At 34.3% G+C, this 7,370-nt stretch overlaps 1 pseudogene; it reads left to right on the top strand.

Moving 5' to 3' along the window:
• The first annotated feature begins 3,820 nt into the window (after window positions 1–3,820).
• LOC149178740 (hydroxycinnamoyltransferase pseudogene) lies at window positions 3,821–4,171 on the top strand (annotated as a pseudogene).
• Window positions 4,172–7,370: the final 3,199 nt, after the last annotated feature.

Raw genomic sequence — 7,370 nt, forward strand, 5'->3', positions numbered from 1 at the left:
AACAACAGGGTTTTGGCAGTCTAATTTTGTCAATTGTTTCCAAATCCATTGATTCCTCCTTTCACAGTTTGCCTCTTATCTGCAATACCTATTGTTTATCCATTGATGCAATTGTTTGTCCAACAGCTGAAGAAGAAGAAGAGGAGTAGAGGTCTGATGCAGAGGATTCTTGTACCCTGTGTTACAAGACCGATTGGAACTCGCAGAAATGACGCAAATGCTTCGTAATTTTAATTTAGAAGTTGAGGATGAACACAAACATTATTATCAGATAGTGGTTCCTCCTGCTTCCAGGACTTCCATAGAAATCTTGCCGTTAATTTGGATCTGGAAAAAAGATTCATAACTTATGTTAATGTGTACAATCTATAGGAATCACCTTGTCGTGGGAGAGTTGGTAAAGCCACTAACTTGTCTACATATGTATCACGTGGATTTCATTCTTCCCTGGTTAAAGATTCAGAATTCATGCCCCATATGTACATACCCCCTTCCTACTAATGATCCCATTTATGAAAAGCAGAGAATACAAGGGGTACCCTTGCAAACATATTATGTGCAGTGTATCTTGAAACGTACGGAGAGTAATGCATAGGTCTAACACACACAGAGTAACGCCTATCAGGTAGAGGAGTATTTATTGGTTTTCTCGAGTCAGAGTTGGTGGATAGTGAAGAAAAAAATAATGTTGGGTGTGCCAATGATAAGTTTTTCTTGACAAAGGGACATGTCTGCACAATTGCAGAGAAACACCCAAAATAGTTGGACCACACACCAAAATTTTTACTAAGCACCTAGGAACTAAGGCAATCGACTGATTTTCAATGGATCACCAACTTAGAGAGATCACTAACTCAGAAAAACAAAAATGGAGAGGTTGAGTAGGTTTTCGTAGTGCCCAATAGAGGGAGGACCACAAAACTTGTGGTCAGGGAAAGTCACACACCTTAGCTATGATACCATGTTAACCATAGCTATGGCAAAGACAAAAGATATGAAGGATCAACCTTTAATGCATTATTATTCGCAATGATACATATTTATACAAGTCTAGTGACGCTTGGCTTCATATTCCAAGTGGTCTCTTGGACTCCCTTTGATTGTTCAGCTTCCACACCAACCCTTAGAGGATTAGGTGTCCAACAAAGAAGATGGATCTTATTCTTAAAAAGCATAAAATTTTGGATTTTTCTCAAGAAAAAATTAAGAAACCTACAGATGATTCACAAAAGGAAAAGTATAGGGAAACTGACATCATAACCATGAATCTACTAGTAAATGGAGTGAAGGAAAATCTTATCCCATACATATCCAATATATATTCTTCACAAGAAATGTATGAAGTCATCTCCAAGTTGTTTACCATCAAGAACATTGGTAAGATAACTAGTCTTAAGAATGAAATAAAAACAATAAAGATGACAAAATATGATATTGTTTCATCATATTTTGTAAGGATCTCTAGAATAAGAGATGAACTCCAAGCTATTGATGAAGTTGTACCAAATAAAGAACTTGTGATTGTTGCACTATTAGGCCTACCGAAATCTTGGAGCTCTTTTGCATCAGGAATTAGCAGTTGGAAATATACACCAACCTTCGAACAAATGTGGAATGCATGTAGTCAACAAGAAGCATGCATCTCATTGGTAAGTGATAAAAAGGAGGATGAGGAAAACAACACTTCAAATTCCTACTCTTCTCATCAAAAGAAGAAGGGAGTATATAAGAAGTTCAAAGGACCAAAGAAGAAGGTTGATCTATCAAAGGTTGAATGCTATAATTGGCATACAAAGGGACACTACAAAAGTCAATGTCCTAAAAATCCAAGGAATAAGAAGAGAGAAAGAGAACATGCCAATATTGTCGATGAGGCTCCACCTAAGAAAAAAAATATCTAAGAATCTGAATTCAAAGACGTATTTGCTAAAGTCTCTTAGGGATACTATCCCTTGCATATCCTTCTACTTGAAGTTTTGTAATGTTTTTATCTTATGTTTCTAGAGTTCATAAATATAATATATCTTTTCAAAATTGTTTGAATTGTTCTGATAAGTTGTAGGTATCCCTCAAAAATATTGGATTAAGAGGGAGCCTTCATTATTTAACCAAAAGATAAGTATATTATTCTTTGTTTCATATTTCATATTTGGTTTCCTCTTCACATCAAGATTTGTTTAAATTGTATACTAATAACCATTTCTTTATATTTTCCTTGGTAGGAAAGCTTGCAGAATACACAAAGGCTATGGAGTAAAATTCAAAGGAAAGACTTGAATCATGAAAGAAGTTTTGTTGCAAAGGAATCCCTTCAAGAATTGATATCCTACAAGGTTTGTTAAATAACAACTCAAGGTATGTCTTAAACTACAAGTTTTGTTACAAGGTTCTCTTAATAGAGAAGGCATGATCATTCTCTTTTGAAATTTGCTTTATATTACTGACATCTTTATGTCTAAGGTTTTGAATCATAAAGATTCTTGTTATGGTGATTAATCATTAGATTGAATCTACACTCATTATACTGTCTCTTGTCATTTGATCATTCTTTTGAAACCTAACCTTTAGGGTTCACCATAAAAACCTAACCTCTTGATGCTAAGGGTATGTCAATGTTAATAATGAAACCCTAGTTTACTTAGGGGTTGTTGATAAAGTCTATAACATATAATAGAATCCTATTCTTCTTAATTTTAGGATTTTGATAATGTCGTGATAAAAACCCTGGTCCTTTAGGGTTTGTTGTTAATGTCTAGGTTATATAATGAAACCCCATATTTTTAGGGTTTGGTGAATTAAGGTTTATGAACAAAACCCTTGCAATAGTAAGATCCTAGGAAATAAAACGTAGGTGTATATTCTTCCATATGATAGAAACCCTAGCTTGGTCAAAATCATATATATTGTTAGAGTCAGTCTTATCAGTCCTCCATCAGAGATCAAAACTCTTTTTGCATTTCATTCTTAGGTGTCTCATTCAGCTCGATCATCTGCATTCTGCTAGGGGCATGCCATAATCTGATGGAAGGGTCTTGTCATACATTACCCCTCATGCCTTATCCATGCTGGCTTAGGTCTTTTCATCAATGTTTATTAAAGTCCATAAAAGTCAATGTTTGATCTTTTAATGGGCAAAGATTCATGTCAATCATAGGTCTAGGGTTTCACAAATTGAGTCGTTAAAGTGTCCAAATGCCAGCAAGCCAGAGGGAGGTTCTACACATGTTTTTTATTTCGTGAATTTCATCGTCATATTGATGGATTATGATTGTTCTTCAAAACTCTGTTTTGAAGAAAAGTCAACATTTTGTCTTTTGTAACATTTTCAAAAGTTCTTCAGTTATTGAATTCTCCAGGCGCAGCCCTGGTCTTCCTTGGTCAAAACATGCCACCGTCCCTGCAAAAATTCCAAAAAGATTCATCATTTAAAGCCAAAATCACAAAGAAACTTGAAAAACAGAGTTGTATTAAAGTGTTAAAAAGTGCCAAAACTAAACATAAGAAAATGGGTTTTTGAGAAGCAAAAATCGAACCCATCACTATATACATGTTTTTCATTGTTTGAAACATCATTAGTACATCAAGAGATCATTGGAAAGCCGAGTCAAGCTGTGGAAGAGTGAATTTCATATTTGAATGCCAAAACTGTGAGTTGGAAGGAGTCACGGCGCATTGGGCCTCCTGCGCGGCGCACACAGCAAAAGGCCCGAAAACTGTTAAGATTTGTTCCAAATCGCCCATAACGTGCATGGATTTTCCAGAGGCTCAACTATTTCTGGTTTTTCAAGAGAGAATGGAAATAATATAGCATACGGCAGCTATGAAATGCTCTCAGGACACATTTGGAAATGAAGCTTTGGGCTGGATGGATGATGAATACTCGCGTTCTGCTTTAGACTATTTGGAATTGCAGCCTGATTTGACTGCTCTAGTCCAAGGTGCTCATACTGTAAGGTGTCCAAACATTGGTATCACAAGCTGGTCTCGGTTGCCTATTAATGACGCAGACATTGGGTGGGGAAGACCCATATTCATGGGACCTGGAGGTATTGCCTATGAAGGTCTTGCTTTCGTTTTGCCAAGTTCTGTCAATGATGGAAGTTTGCCAGTTGCATTGGGATTGCAACCAGATCATATGATTCGTTTTGCCAAAATGTTGCATGAAATCTAGATTTGACTTCTGTATATGATTCAGGAACTAGAAATCGAAAAACCAGATTATTGCAGCAATGGATCTATCTATCTTCTCACTCCATGTTGGTGAAATGAAAGGTCACCACATCAAAATGAAAGCGCCCCAAATATTGCAAAGGATGCTAATTATAAGAAATCAAGTTTTATTCAAACAGCAAAGGGAAGATGAAAAGTCAAAAAGCCAAAATTAGAACGAAGATATCTACAACAGCGAGAAGATAGGTTGGATTGCCTATGTTTGTCTTCAGTTATCAGATCTACGCTACAGGTGTTGCCTCCTCATGGGTCATCAAACAGATTTCACATGTAACGTTGTTCCTGTTCAAAACCGATGGTTGGCTCTTCATCTTCAGTCTATTAAGGATGATTAAACAGTCCCTTATTTTTTGGTCGATCTGTTTGCTCATAGATTGATTCTATTTTATTGTATTGTAAATCATTTGTAAGGGGTTATGAGTTCTGGGAGAAGTGTGGAGGAAAAATCCAGCGCTTTCATTGTACAGTTTTGGCAGAGGATTAATGAAAAGATGCAGCTCTGATTTATGAGATTCATGTGGTGTGAGTTTGGCATAAGTGTTTTCTTACTATTTCATATGTGTCTTGTGATGTTTTACATTTCATTCATAATCATTTCCAGCTGAATGCTTTTAAGTAAGAAAGGTAGAATTCAATTTACTGCTCTGCCTTGGGAAAGCGTTCATGTTTTGTGTGGCTTCTTCTGTCTGAAAAGGATTCATCACATATGCCCCTTTCAGCCTCTCAACTGTCTTTCCACTCCATATTATTCAAATTTGATTGCTAAACTTCTTGCCTATCTTGCATCATGAAACAATCTATGTCTTTGATTTAATTTCTCAAGCTCATGCTGTTCTTTGTCCCATACAACCCTGAAAACTCAGTCATTTATTAAACTACCTCTTTCATATCTATTTACTAGCCTAAAATCAGTTTCCCATTTCAAGTCATCTCAAGCCTCATTGAAATACTTGTCGCGGAGATTGACTCAGAGAGAGCCCTCTCCTGTCCTCGTAGGGCTAGCTACGAGGCTGAGTGTCGTTTGATGTTGAACCTAGAAGCTTGCCTTTTCAGCCTGAGGCAAATCTAGGCTCTAACATATCTAATTTTGATATCTTGATGTTTATATCTAGGGTTTACCTAGTATATATTGATATGAGATGCTAGTGGATAATAATGAAAATATGTATATGTGAGTATTCTATCTTGATTGTTGATGAAATCTAGGATATATAACAAAACCATAGTAGAGATTGATATTCTAGGGCATGATAATGAAACCCCAAAAGTATATTTTTTAGTTTTGATGATAAATTCTAGGGTTTGAAACAAACCCTAGTAGAGTTGGACATGTAATTCTAAAAGAATATTGTTGGAACCTTAGATGTATACTACTATGATTGGATTGATATTTTGATTGAATTGTTGATATCTAAGGCTTATGTCTCAAAGATGGAGTCTAGGGTTTATGACAAAACCCTAGCAAGATGTTGAAGTCTAGTATGTAAAACGATGTAACCCTTGTTGATTATGAACCTAACTAGGTTTAGGTATTTAATGTCCAAAGCTTGAATGTTTTTATGCTTCCATTGCAATGATATGATTTTGATATGGTTGACTTCATGCTTCTATATATTTGTATTTGGTTGTACTTGCTATTAAAGTTTTGTAGGTACATAATCTTCAAAATGTTGAAGATATTCATAAATAAAGATGATGAGCATGATGAAGGAAGCTACAAGAATAATGATGATCAAGATGACCTTGATGCCATGAGAAAGAATTAAACCTTGAAAAGTTGAAATCTCTCCAATGTTATAAAAGAAGGAAGATGTTGAATTGAGAGGGAGCTTGGATAAAAGAAAGGGTATATCTCCTCGGTTAAGAGGGAGGGAATATTACGATAGTCATAAGTAAATACCTTGAAGAAAGAATGAAACAGAAGAATGAATGAAAGTAGTAAGCATGTCTTTCAGGTTAATCACATCAGTATTATTTGGTCGACGTTTCGAACCAGCTAATGTGGTTCATCCTCAGGACAAAGGTGAAAAAATCCATAGATCCTAATGAATAAATAGCAAGGATGCATCAGTGACCAGAAGTAGCCATTAGAAACTAGCTATTAGGAAATTAGTTATTTGATTAATAAATTAATATATTTTTTAATTTCCAATCAGATTACTAGTTGTTATAAAATTAACCATTAATTATAAATATCTAATTATTTATTAATATTAAAATTATTATATATATATATACTACTTATTATAATAACCCATTAAGAAATTATTAATTAATAAAATTAAAAATGACTAGAGTCAAAACATATTAATAATATAAACTAATAAATCAATAATGGAATAATAAAAATATAGTTATTTATTAATCATATTAAATTAATATATATATATATATTACTAATATTAAATTGTTATATATGAATTTTTTATTATTCCATTTTTTATTTATACAATGACTAACTTTATTACTATTTCATAAATAAACCAATCAATAATTATACAAATATAAATGAAACATTTATGAAATTATCTAAAAATATAATATTTACCAATAGTTTATACATATAGGAAAGAAAAAAAAGGGAAAAATCAAGATAAAAGAGTTGGAATCCAACTCTTACTCAATTTCCACCCATCATCCATATTGATAACCTCGACATTGTCATCCTAAAAGTTGATAAAGGTGGAGCAGTTGTCATTCTTGATAAATGAGACTATACGAATAAAATGATTTACCATCTCTATAATAGTGGTAGTTACATCAAGCTAAATAAGGATCCTATAAAAAATGTTAACAAATAAATATTAACCGCCATTAATTCCATTAATTCCCTTAAACCTCTTTGTAAGAAGCTTATTGAAAGCAATCCCCTTACCCCCGGGATCTATGGCCTTCCCAAGATTCATAAGGTCGGGGTCCCCCTGAGACCTATTGTTAACACAATAGGTGGACCTACATATCATCTAGCTAAATTCTTAGCTCAAAGACTCAAACCTTTTGTTGGTCGCATTGATTCCTCTGTTAAGGAATCTACTTCCTTTGTTAATGAATTGAAGGATATTAGGCTGGAACCTGGTGATTTGTTAGTGAGTTTTGATGTTGTTCCTCTTTATACATGTATCCATATTCAAGAGGCCACT

This window comes from Pinus tabuliformis, chromosome 4_1 (genome assembly GCF_031772625.1).
Source record: "Pinus tabuliformis cultivar Carrire ecotype Pingquan chromosome 4_1, CPIR1, whole genome shotgun sequence".
Taxonomy (NCBI): domain Eukaryota; kingdom Viridiplantae; phylum Streptophyta; class Pinopsida; order Pinales; family Pinaceae; genus Pinus; species Pinus tabuliformis.